This window comes from Anser anser (genome assembly GCF_964211835.1).
Source record: "Anser anser genome assembly, chromosome: 8".
NCBI lineage: Eukaryota > Metazoa > Chordata > Aves > Anseriformes > Anatidae > Anser > Anser anser.
Genome location: NC_139728.1, coordinates 15,762,708 through 15,775,256, shown reverse-complemented (window position 1 = coordinate 15,775,256; position 12,549 = coordinate 15,762,708). Strand labels below are relative to the sequence as shown.

The 12,549-nt window shown below is 47.5% G+C and overlaps 1 protein-coding gene across 8 annotated transcripts in view; it reads right to left on the bottom strand.

Moving 5' to 3' along the window:
* COLGALT2 (collagen beta(1-O)galactosyltransferase 2) overlaps positions 1 to 12,549 on the bottom strand; it is a 154,614-nt gene that overhangs the window by 24,079 nt on the left and 117,986 nt on the right. Inside the window, exon 1 of one of the 8 annotated variants that reach the window (XM_083847108.1) lies at positions 4,569 to 4,589. The exons of the other annotated variants lie outside the window; for them this stretch is intronic. The gene's annotated coding sequence lies outside the window, so the exon portion shown is untranslated. Of the gene's footprint in view, positions 1 to 4,568; positions 4,590 to 12,549 lie in introns of those variants that run through there. 8 annotated transcript variants of the gene reach the window in all.

Here is a 12,549-nt window from a genome sequence, read left to right as displayed (position 1 = left end):
CAACAGCTTCTCAATCTGTAAGAGGCTCAACAGGATATTCTGTCAATAAACACTTCTGTAATGGATGATCTGTAGGACTTGAAGTGGCTGAGTATCACAGTCAAAGCTCCAGTGCTCTGGCTTGGCTGGACGGACCAGTTGGATCCTTTTCATTCTTAAACTCTTTTGATGACACTAAGGCCACCTCTGCTGTAGATACCACCACCACCACCAGCCTATTGTCCATGGTGCATACCTCCCCAGTTCTGGAAATGCATACCTCTCCAGTTCTGGAAAACTGGCTGTCCTTTCCATGAGTGATGACAGTCAGGAAGGACTGAGACACAGAGAGAGCAGCCAACACTTTGCTGCATCCAGTACAGCAAGACAGGGCCACAAGATGGGTCTGCTCTTGTGAAAAATCAATGGTAAGAAAGCATCGCAGAGCTGTGCTGGAAGTGTTTGAAACATCTGTGCAGTTGAGACCAAGCAGGAGCTACAAGAGAGTCAGAGGAAGAGAAGATACAGAGCTGGCTGGCAAGGAAGGAGGAGTACGATCCTTACCAATCATCCTCCAACCCCTCGCCATCTTCATGGCTCTCTGCTGGACTTGTTCACACCCGTCAACACCTTTTTTGCATCAAGAGGGGCTTGAAGCCAGACACAGTGTCGCAGATGTGGTCAAACAATCACATCTAGCAAAGGGGGAGCAATCCTTCCCCTTGACCTCCTGGCTGTGCTCCTGTTCAGCCCGCCCAGGCCGCAGCTGGCCTTTGCCTGCAGGGCACACAACTGGAACATGTTCAAGGGGTACACCATAGCCCACAGAGCCCAAGGCCTCCCAGCAGAGCTAGTCCCCAGCCCACATCGTTGCAAAGGGTTCTTTCATCCCAGGAACAGGACTTGATGAAGTTCAAGAGATTCCCCGCAGGCTACTCAATTGAAAGCCAATGCACTCTGCCTGCAACTATTAACTGAAGATTTTAAAAGTGAATTTCAGTAAAGATGGACAAGTTACATCAGTGACCTTTGCACTAAAAGAGAGGCAACTTCATGTTCAAGAGCTGATTAAAAATAAGTCAAATTTGATTAAAAAAAAAAAGGCCTCCTGTAGGATTTACAACCTAAAGCCTGTGTGACGTAAACAGGAAAATCTGGCAGAACGACACGAAAAAAAATAAAAATCTCCTGCCACACTTTTCAGAATAAGAAAAGAGTAGTAAAGGTAGAGTAGACCTCCAGAAGAACACTTGTATTCAAGTAAGACGGTAGCTTTTCCACTCAGATTTAAACCCATTTCCAATAAAAAAGTTTAAAAAAAAAGTTTGAGGAAGAATTTTCGTATAGGGGCATATGTCGGCATAACTATAACCACTTCAATATTTATTTTGGCTTTTAACAGGAGTCTTACCATGGGCACAAGCCCTCATTGTCCACACACAGCAAAGTAGCCCCTCCCCAAAAAACTCAAGTACCATAAAGAGTGGAAAAGTAAGCGCAACATTAAGCGCCTACTGTTTTAATTAAGTAAAACGTGAGTAGCAGCATATGAGGAAAAATGTGCCTTTTACAGACTGCTTGTATTTTTAGCCTGGTAATGTCTCTTCAAACTCTATGTTTACAAGAGGGAGTTAATTTGGGCTCTGATGGTTCTCCTATTTTCATCCCCAAAATAAAAATAAAAAAATCACCATTTTTTCACTTCCCAGTGTGCCCTCCCAAGCTATTTACAGTTTATTTACACCTCAGGCACTGGGTCAGAGATTTTTTTTTTTTTTAACCTTCACCATCACTAGAGGAAAAGTACTACAGGACAAAAACAACACTGTGCCCCTGGCTCAAGAGTACGGGTCACATTGTGACACAAGTTTTGGGAAACTCCATAGCCAGAGGCTTGCAGTAATTTTCCTACTGAGCTTAACATTAACAACTCTACCCTCTGGCAAACAGCCAGGGGAGAAGCACTTTGAACACTGGTAAGTATTTCATATTCAAAATCTACACACCACAAAGCAGAGTTAAGACTGGAGGCAGCTGGTTTGCAAACATTGAAGCTATGAGGATCCCTCTCCTTCCCTCAGTGCTTTGAGGACTGCAGGATTTGAGGGTATGGGGTTCTCCGCCCATCCCAGTGTGAAATAATACAGAAGAGAGAAGCGATCAAGCATTCAGAGAGAGGTTACACAGCAAAACAAACAGTGATGGAGGTTTCCTTCTGTCAGCTGCAGAGCCCCTCCCTCCATAGCCTCTCACATCTGAAGCACTGAGAAAGGATGGGAAGCAGGTTCACCGTGGTCATAGAATCATAAGGGTTGGAAAAGACCTCCAAGATCATCTGGTCCAGCCATCACCCTACTACCGATGTCACCCACTAAACCATGTCCAACCTTTCATTAAACACCCCCAGGGATGGTGACTCCACTACTTCCCCAAGCAACCTGTTCCAATGCCTGACCACTCTTTCTGAGAAGAAATGTCTCCTAATTTCCTCCCCTGGCACAACTTGAGGCCATTCCCTCTAGTCCTATCAGCTCCTAGGCTGCTTCCTCAGGGCTGTATCGTATTTCCAGCATATGTCTGGGAAGTTAAAGTTGCCCATGAGGACGAGCGCTGGCAATTGAGTGACTTCCACCAGCTGCTTATAGAACACCTCATCTGTCTCTTTATCCTGGTCTGGCGGTCTATATCAGACCCCCATCAGATGTCTGCCTTGTTGGCCAACCCCCTGATCCTTATCCACAAGAACCTTTTCATTCCCAACCCCAATCTCAATGGCATCAAAACACGCTCTAATATAGACAGCCACGCCACCGCCACTCCTTAGCTTCCTGTCCCTTCTGAAGAACTTGTAGCCATCCATTGCAGCACTCCAGTCATGGGAGCGGTCCCACCACCACATTTCAGTGATGGCGACTAGGCCACAGTTTGCCTGCTGCACAATGGCTTCCAGCTCCTCCTGTTTGTTGCGCATGCTGCACGCATTGGTGTAGATGCACTTGAGTCACACCATTGCCCTCACCCTTAACCCTGAGACTGCTCCCCCAGGCTCATCTCTATTGAGTCTTATTTCCCCCCTGTCCTCCTTTGTACCTAATTTAAAGCCCTCTCAATGAGCCCTGCCAGCTCCCAAGCTAGAGTCCGTTTCCCCCTTTGGGACAGGTGGGTCCCATCAGTAGCCATCAGGCCAGGTGCTGAGTAAACCTCCCCATGATCAAAAAAAAAAAAAAATCCTGCAACAGCACCAGCCTCTCAGCCATGTATTGATCAGCTGGGCCTTCCAGGTCTGCTCAATACCCCCCCCAACCACCGAAGGGATAGAGGAAAACACCACCTGCACACTCATTCCATCCAGTAACCACCCCAGTCCCCTGAAGTCCCTTTTGATAGCCTTCAGTCTTCCCTCTGATATTTCATCACTGCCAGCCAGGGGTAATAATCGGAGGGGTGAACAAGGTCAGAAAGTTTCCTGGTAACGTCCCTGACCGGGCCCCATGGAGGCAGCAGACTTCCGTATGGGTAGGGTCCGGCTGACATATGGGACCCTCTGTTCCCTTCAGAAGTGAGTCACCTATGACCATTACTCTTCTTTCCTTCTTGTTGGAGGAAGTCTTGAGGCACGGTCCCCTACTTCTGTTTCATTGCAGGCAATTACACACCCGCAAGGAATGTGACACCTCAGGCACGGCTCTCTTTCTGCTCAGATTAAAGACCAGCATGGCCACTTAGCCTGCCACCTTCCAGCATATTAAGAAACGTGGAGTTCTACGGTCATCCATAACGAAGCCACCTCCCACCAGCACAAACCCTCATCAGGAATCTGGCTAGTCTCTGGAGAAGCCTGAGAGACCAAAGTGCCGTTGCCGAATGGCTTGCTCCAAGCCAGCAGAGCCACATGCCAACAGGCCCGAAGGCTGTGGCCAAAGACGCCTAGGAGATGCTCTGAGAGGGCCTTAATGCACAGCCCTTGCAGCAGGGTTCGGCGTGCTCATGCCGGTTTCTGCCCTGGGAAATAACCCTGTAATTCAAACCCTGCAGAATTAGAAAGGCCATGCAACTTCAACAAGCCGTAGCCATTGCTAATGAGGTGCTACAATGGTTCGCACATGGAGGATGGAGCAGGGGGCATGAATTTAACAGTTTAAGCTGAACTAAGGGGAAAGCAGAGCTAGGGAAGACAGCAAGCTCCGTGAGTTTGTAAGACGTGTTGAGTCTCTGACTTGTTTGGATCTTGCAGCAAAAGCCCACTGCAGCTTCCAGTCACCTTTGGCAGCTCAGAAAGAGCTCCCTGGTCTGAGCAGAGAACGGAGCTCAGTGTCAAAGAGGCTATCCTGACTGATGACAGAGCTTATTCTGGGCGGGAATTCAGCCCTGCCAAAAGTAACTGAAGAAACAAAATCCAGCAGTAGAGTCCTAATGTGAGTCAAATACAAATATGAACACAGATTTCCCAAAACAAATGGTAAATAAAGTAACAGAAGAGTCATTTCTCCCTGTCTTTTTGTTTGAACACTGCCAGACTTAGAAAATGAATTCAAAAATACAAAAACCACTGAACTGGCAATTTCCACTGTGAAGCAGAGATGAATTACCTTGACTAGGAGGCAGTGCAGCTGAGAGAGACCAGAAGAGAAGGTATGGATCCTAAAGGGGAGGAAAAAAACATTCAAAACAAAACTGAGGCAAAACACTTTGGAAACCCAGTGAAAAAGCAGTCTCCCTCCCACCCCAGTGCAGGTGGCTTCCACTGCCTCTTGTACAACTTCATGTGTAGGGAAAGAGCTGTTCAACATCCAGTTAGGCAACTCTAATGCTTCATTTCAGCTGTGAAAACATCTTTATCTACCAAAGAGAACAAAGTGGAGTTGCTACTATCAACTACTTTGACAGTCTCCTGTGCAGGATCTTCTCAACAGCACAGCGAGCCAAACAGGACTCACTACACCTTTCAGATACTGCCCCATTTACAGAAAAGTATGGCTCTCATTCACTCAGCATCGAGGGGACTCCGCTAATTTTTGTTTCATTAGAAATGCTCTGTTGCTTTGTAGACAGTGGCACTGCTCGGTGGACTGCCAGCCCTACCTTGCAGCGATTAACCTGCAACAGATACCTCAAGTCCCTCTGACACCAGTGGGATCAGATAATAACACAGCCTGGGACCCAGCCAAGCCAGCTCACAACAATGCAGTTCAGAGACTGAACAGATGTAAACTTTTCTTGCCACTGCTAAATTTTGAACAATTATGCTCACAACACTTCATTAGTAAGGACTCAACATTCAGGCCCACATTCAAAGAACTGTTTAAGCATTTAATGAGGTTGTTAAAAATTCAACTGTGTTCATAAGACTTCTTGGCTCTACAGGGAATCACCATATGTTCTAGGGTTTTCCTTAATTAAGGACAGGCTTTTTGGCATACCTTGTTTTTGGTCTTGGATTTTTTGTTATTTTGTTTATGGTTTATATTCTTCTTTTCTTTTTTTTTTTTTCCCCTCATTTGAACTGGGTCCTCAGATGTGAGTTCCCAGTGGAGAGGCAGCTGGGGCCTGGAGCCGTGGCAGGGAATGGTGGGAGCGTAAAGCCAGTCACAAGAGCAGTGAGGCTCTCCAGGCTGGGCAGCTGTACAAGAACAGGACCTCACAGTACAAGAATGCAACAAATGTGTCTCCCCTCTAACTCATTCTCCTTGCCCCTCAGCAAACTGTGGATAACAGATTTTGCTGGCAGCAGCAGTGATTCCTTCAGTGATGTTCCAAGCCTAAGTGAGAGAATGATTCGCAGATGTGTATAAATGTACACATATGAAAAGGCACCAGGGTCTTTGCTCTTTCCACACTACCTCAATAAATCTCCCAGACATTCTCGGCTCTCAACCCAGAGCAATAGAACCGCAGAGAGGCATGACACAGCTCTACGGCTGGATTTAGCATATAAAGAAAGAAAAGATTAAGTACCTGGAGACTGACCTCTGAAGTGCAGTTTCCCAGTCACACTAATGTAGTCACACTGTAGGACACAGTAGTAGTGTCTCACTCCCCCAGATTCTGGGGTTGCTGCTAATAGCACAGTGCCATGACAGATACACGCTTAAGCCCAGTGGACACAGTGAACAGCCTCTAGAAAGCACATGAGGGAATCAACATCTCCACAGAAAAGCCATCAGACTAGGGCTGCTCACAGATGCCTCAGAGTCAGAAATCCATGTGTAATGGCTTCTCTGACATCCATACACGAGGGATTCTTCTGCAGTGCAACAGAAGTTCCAGCTACTTCATTCCCAAGTCCCTTCTTTGTCTTGCTTTAGTTCTCCCCATGATAGCTTCAGCATGGACAGAGCTTTCAAGCATACAAAAAGAACATCTGCATCTGGCCTTGCAAGTGTTTAAACCAAGCAGACCCGGCTTCAAAGGAACAATTCCCATGAAGAAAGCCCAGGAAATCCCATATGCACAGGATCAGGGCTGTGACTGGCCTCTGAAATCAATTTGCTCAAATAAGGAATTAATTGCAACAGTTCCATAATTTCTGAAGGGATAGCTTGTTCCCTAGCTAGTTAGATAGCTTGCTCCTCAATGCTAGTTGAGGCCCCAGCTAACCCAAGATTAATGAAAGTGTGTAAACACCTGGGAAGGAACAGTGATATTTAGAAATATTTTGGTTCTGATAACAACAAGATAGATTTTGAAGGTCAGAATCTGCTCAAATGCCCAGTACTGATTTTTCAATAAGCATGTTGAGCCCATACCCCCTTACCAAGGGTTCCCCAAAACAGGAACATCTGAAAAGTTCTCAGTCCCTGTACCAAGCTTGCTTAAGAATGACTGCTAGGCTCCCACTGACTGCCTTGACTCCAGCAAAAAGCCTCAGACCAGGCACCACCAGATGCCTAGAACAGGAGGGAGAGGCAGACCCAAGTCACTGCACTCAGCAGTTTACTTTCATATTTTTTCCCCCTTACCATCCCCAAGTTATAAGCTGGTCCTACGTATGGGAGAAAGTATGCAGTGCCTGCCCCCAGCTCCTGTACAACCCCATTAGGGCTTTCATCTGGAGGTACGTCTTACACTCTTCATAATTCTACATATACATTATTCAGACTTAAAAAAATGTAGAAGTGGGTTTCGCAGTGTGCCAGGAAAGAAAACCAAGTATCCCTCTCCACCAAGGTGTGTGGTGTGGTCGACACTGGAGGGAAGGGATGCCATCCAAAGGGACCTGGACAGGCTTGAGAGGTGGGCCTGTGCGAACCTCATGAGGTTCAATAAGGCCAAGCGCAATGTCCTGCATCTGGGCCCGGGCAATCCCAAGCACAGACAACTGAAGGAGCCACCAAGCAAACATGATGATGAGAATCCCTGATGCTCTTGAACTGGAGGGACATGCATTCCCTGCCACCAGGTCATCTTCTAGCCTTGTTTAAATAAACAAGGCCTGCTCTGCAGCAAAGCAGCTACTTTGTCTTAGCTGTCTTTCAACAATCCTAATGGAGATGAAGCAACAGTAACCATCACCCCAACATACTTGTCTGAAGCTAGAACACCAGCCAGACCCTGCACCTCTCTGGCGGACCCAGGAAATCCTTCGCTATCGCTGCAGACCGAACAGTACTGTCAATAGAAAAATAGCACCAAGCCCTCCAGGCCTCATCTCCAGCAAGCTGCTACCTGCCTACATACTCAGGTGCACAGAGACATGACAAAGAAAATCCCAACAGTAAGCCTTTCATGTCTGTGCAGTGATTTCTGGAAAACGTGGCACAAGTACTAAGAGAAATCTTCCAGTTCAGCAGGTTTGGAGAACTTCATGGATTCACGTACACGCTTGCTGTGCTACAGCCTGCAAAATATCACCTCTTCAGTCTTTTGGACAGCAGTCATGTTGCTCTGTACTAAACCTGCACAGCTGAATGGAGGACCTGTTCTGCAACCAGCCCCACATACTGAGAAGGCTTCCTTGGTCGGCAGCCGCACGGAGCTGGAAGAAGCTGAGACAGAAACATGCCCCATGGGCGCACATCCATTCTGCCAGGCACAGCCATCCAGCTTTGCCTGCAAAGGCTTGGAATAGGGCAGAGACAGGCAGGAAGGAAGGCTGGACTTGGTCACCACACCAAGTTCAGGGCTGGCCAAGAGCAGCACCCTGAGCGAGCAGCCGCCCAGTGGCAATGCAGCCACCGGAGAAGTATCCCATCTAGCTCCTGAGGAGTGGGCTGTTGGAACATCCTGTTCCTGGGGCATGCAGGCTGACCAAGGAAAGTATTCTACTTCAGTTGCACCATACTATGTAGCATCTGATCAAGACAGATGCCGAGACAAAGCAGAGCACACAGCGTTTGGCTGAAGGAGGACAGGCTCCAGGAGGTGAGGAGCAGCCCAGGGCTGCTCTGCCCACCAGCCACACACACACAGCTGCTCACCGGCTCTCTCCCCCTTCCAGCTCCACAGAGCTCTCTCCCTCGGTAGCTGCTGAAAGGAAGGAGCTTGGCAGAGCCTGCACTACAAATACACCCCCTGGCCAATTTACGCTCAGAAATATGACTCTGCATTTCTCCTTCATGAAAGGACGCACTGTTTGGGGAGGGAGCGGGCTGTGGTAGGAGCAGGCACCAGCTGAACAGATCACTAGAGTCACAGAGAAATCTTAGCCCTGCTGTCAGAGCGCAAAGTATTGTTGTCAAAGGCAAAGCTCTCTTTTTGCCATGCTCTCCCACGGATAATTTTGCCAAGTTTAAAAGTTTAGACTTTGATGTAGAGCTCCAGATTTGCTTTGCACAGGCAAAAGCACTTCCAACAATTAAATTAACATTTATTTCCTCTTATTATTTATGCACAGGAGTCTTTTTCCACTCTGATGATCTGCAATGGACCAGGAGTGGAATAAAAATACAAACTTGAACCCAGTCAGGAAGGGTAATTCCTTCCTGATTCTTAGAGCAGATCAGTATGAGGTACCTGGCTGTACTATATCAGGCATTAGACTTACAGAAACAGACAAAGTCAGTAAGACTTTTTCAAAGGAATACATCTTCACTATTGCTCCAGAGCAGCAGTTTTCAGACTGTGATCAGCAGACACCTGGAAATTATTTCTTATGTGTTTCTGAAAAGTAACTTAAGAGAAAAGCATGTCTAGTGTACATAAGTCAAAGTTTGCTCTACAGGGGTCTGCAATCCCACAGGAAAAATGCAATGGGTTTGCACTCAGCCCACAAACTATCATTCCTCTTTCACTTGCTCTAGAAGAATCAGTATCAAGACCCTTATCATAATCAATGCCTTTATTTAATCTTCATTATGTGATCCACAGTGTAATCTAAGCAGGCAGCAAAATTAATCCGTGTACCTAGAAACTCATATAACTTCTGTCACTACCAGTAATGCAAGTTTATTCTTACAGTGCCAGATAACTGGATTAATGCTGGCATGGGCATGTAGTAAACACTCCTGCTTTCCTGGGAGGTCAGGGAATTACTCTCTGCCTACAGGCAATCTAGGCAAGCAGAAGGAAGATAAAACCCCAGGTGCTTATAACATTTAGTACAAAGGAATAAAAACAGAAATAAATTTCTTGGCTGTTTCCCCTGTACTAGCAAGTCAGCATCCTGTGGGATGTTAAGTGTTGTCAGAGAATATGCTTTTAAAATGGAGGTACAGCAAGTAAAAGTCAATTAGGGGGCTCTAACAAACTCCTGGCAGGAAGGAAACTTGCCACAGCTTTGTCTTCCCTTCACACGAGGCCCAGCCACAGACTTAGAAGGCTCTCGTCTGCACAGTGCCCCATCCACAGAGAACCAGAGGCAGAGGCATCAGCAGGCAGGCCTTATCACCCTCCCACAGGGCAGAACTGCCGGGGAACTTGCCACAGGGGCCTAGAAGCTCCTGATGCCAGCTTAACACTGGACACAGCACTGCTCCACAGCTCGGCCAAGAGCTTGGGATGCCCCACGCATCAAAACTGATTGAGGATTTGTGTTGTTTATCCATCATGTGGAAACATCTGGCATTGCTGTGTGCTGAGGCGCATCCTTAGCCATTCAGGTACACGGCTAGTGGGAAACAGCACAGCCAGCTGTGAAATCACAGAGCTAACACCTCCCTCCACCGAAGGAAAAGTTTCTGCTTTTTACAACAGGTCTGAATCTGACTCACAACATCAAAAGTAAGCTTCAAAACAAAATAGAAAAATATTAGCAGTGTATTGGATGCCCCTTCACAGTAGGAAGGGAAGACTGAAGCATGAAATCCACCCACCACCATCTCCAGATACTTCCAAAGACATCCAAGGTGTCCGTGACAGCTGCTGCTGCTGGAGAAGGCAGAAAACACAAGTAGGAGGCCAGCCACAGCACGAGGCTGCTCCTGGGCAGCTGCTCCTAAGATGTCGCTGCCTGCCACATGGTGAGGAAATGAGAAGGGCCCAACATGTGCAGGCCAGGGCAATCTGTCTTCAAAGCAAGGCATGTGCACTGCCTTTACTGCTTGCATGAACATTATAAAGGGCCATACAGTGAAGGTAGTACAAGAAAATTAAAAATAATTCAAGCATTCAGCAGAACTCCAACTCATTAGTTACTGTCTCCAAAGGGTAAGGCAGAGAATGGCTACAGAGCTGCCCTCTCTGCAACATGGAAGAGGTTTTCCTGGTCAGCAGAGCAGCCCCAGAAGGGCAGGTTTGCTCTTTAGCTATTGCTCAGTACCCACCCGTAGATAAGCCTGCACCTTATGTTATATTGCACTCCCCATTCACACCCCCCTTCATGGGCTTTACTCCCTGCTTTGAGGCACTCCACTGGCTCCAAGAAGCTCAGTGTCTGCCGTACAACATCTTCATGTGCTATCAACACAGTAAGACTGGCAATCTAGGCCTGACTCGGTCCCTGGGGGACACCACTTGTAACAGGATGCCAGCTGGACTTAGCTCCATTAACCAATACCCACTGGGCACGGCCCTCCAGCCAGTTCTTTACCCAGAGAAGAATATACCTGTCCAGGCCACAGGCAGCCAGTTTCCCCAGGAGAATACTGTGGGAGACCATGTCAAAGGCTTTGCTGAAGTCTAAGTAGACTACATCAACAGCCTTTCCCTCCTCTACCAGCCTGATCATAGAAGGAGATGAGGTTGGACAAGCACGACCTGCCTTTCGTTAACCCATGTTGGCTAGGCCTGATCTCCTGGATGCCACGCAAGTGCCGTGTGATCTCACCCAAGATGATTTGCTCCATAACTTTCCGTGGAACCAAGGTCTGGCTGACAGGCCTGTAATTCCCCTGGTCCTCCCTATGGCCCTTCTTGTAGATGGGAGTCACATCAGCAAGCCTCTAACCCTCTGGGACCTCTCCAGACAATCATGAACACTGATAGATGGTGTAAAGTGGCCTGGCAATTACCTCCGCCAGCTCCCTCAGCACCCTGGGGTGGAGCTCCTCTGGTCCCATGGACTTGTGACATTCCAGATGGAGGAGCAGGTCTCTGTCTCTTCCTGGATCGCAGCGGGTGATTCTCTACCTGAATTACAGGGGACGTCCAGGTCAGGGAGTAAAGTACCCTGAGGATAACTGATCCGACTATTAAAGACAGATGACAGATGTAAAGAAAGCGTTGAGAACCTCAGCCTTATCCTTATCCTCAGTGATCACATTCCCTGCTGCATCAAGTAAAGGACGGAAATTTTCCTTGGTTCTTCTCTTGCTGTTAAGATATTTGTAAAAGGATTTCTTGTTCTCTTTTACTGCAGTGGCCAATCTGAGTTCAAGCTGGGCTTTTGCCTTTCTAACTTCCTCTCTGCATATCTTAGCAACTTCCTTGTAGTCGCCCCAAGTAGCCTGTCCTTTCTTCCAGCTGATGTAGACTCTCTTTTTCTACCGGAGTCTCAATAAAAGTTCCCGGTTTACCCATAGCAGTCTTCTTCCCCTCCAGCTTGCCTTACAGGACACAGGAACAGCCTGATCCTGTGCCTTTAAGATTTCCTTTTTGAGGAGCATTCAGGCTTCCTGGACCCCTTTGCCCTTCAGGAGTGACTCCCAAGGGACCCCTGCAACAAGTGTCCTAAATAGGTCAAAGCCCGCCCTCCGGAAGTTCAAGACAGCAGTTTTGCTACTTACCCTTCTGACATCACCAAGAATAGAAAACTCTACAATTTCATGGTCACTCTGCCCAAGACAGTCCCCAACTTTCACATCTCCCACCACTCCTTCTCTGTTAGTGAAGAGCAGGTCTAGTGGGGCACCTCCCCTGGTAGGCTCTTGAACCAGCTGTGTCAGGAAGCTATCTTCTACACACTCTAAAATCCTCCTGGACTGGTTCCTCTGCGCAGTATTATACTTCCAGCATATATCAGGGAAGTTGAAGTCTCCCATGAGAACGAGTGCTGATGATCATGTAATTTTTGCAAGCTGCTCATAGAATGCCTCATCCACCTCTTCATCCTGATGAGGCAGTCTATAACAGACCCCCCCCAACATGTCACCCCTACAGACCTTCCCCCTGATCCTTATCCATAGACACTCAACTTTATCATTCCCAACCGCAAGCTCTTCAACACCAAAACACTCTTTAACATAAAGAGCCACA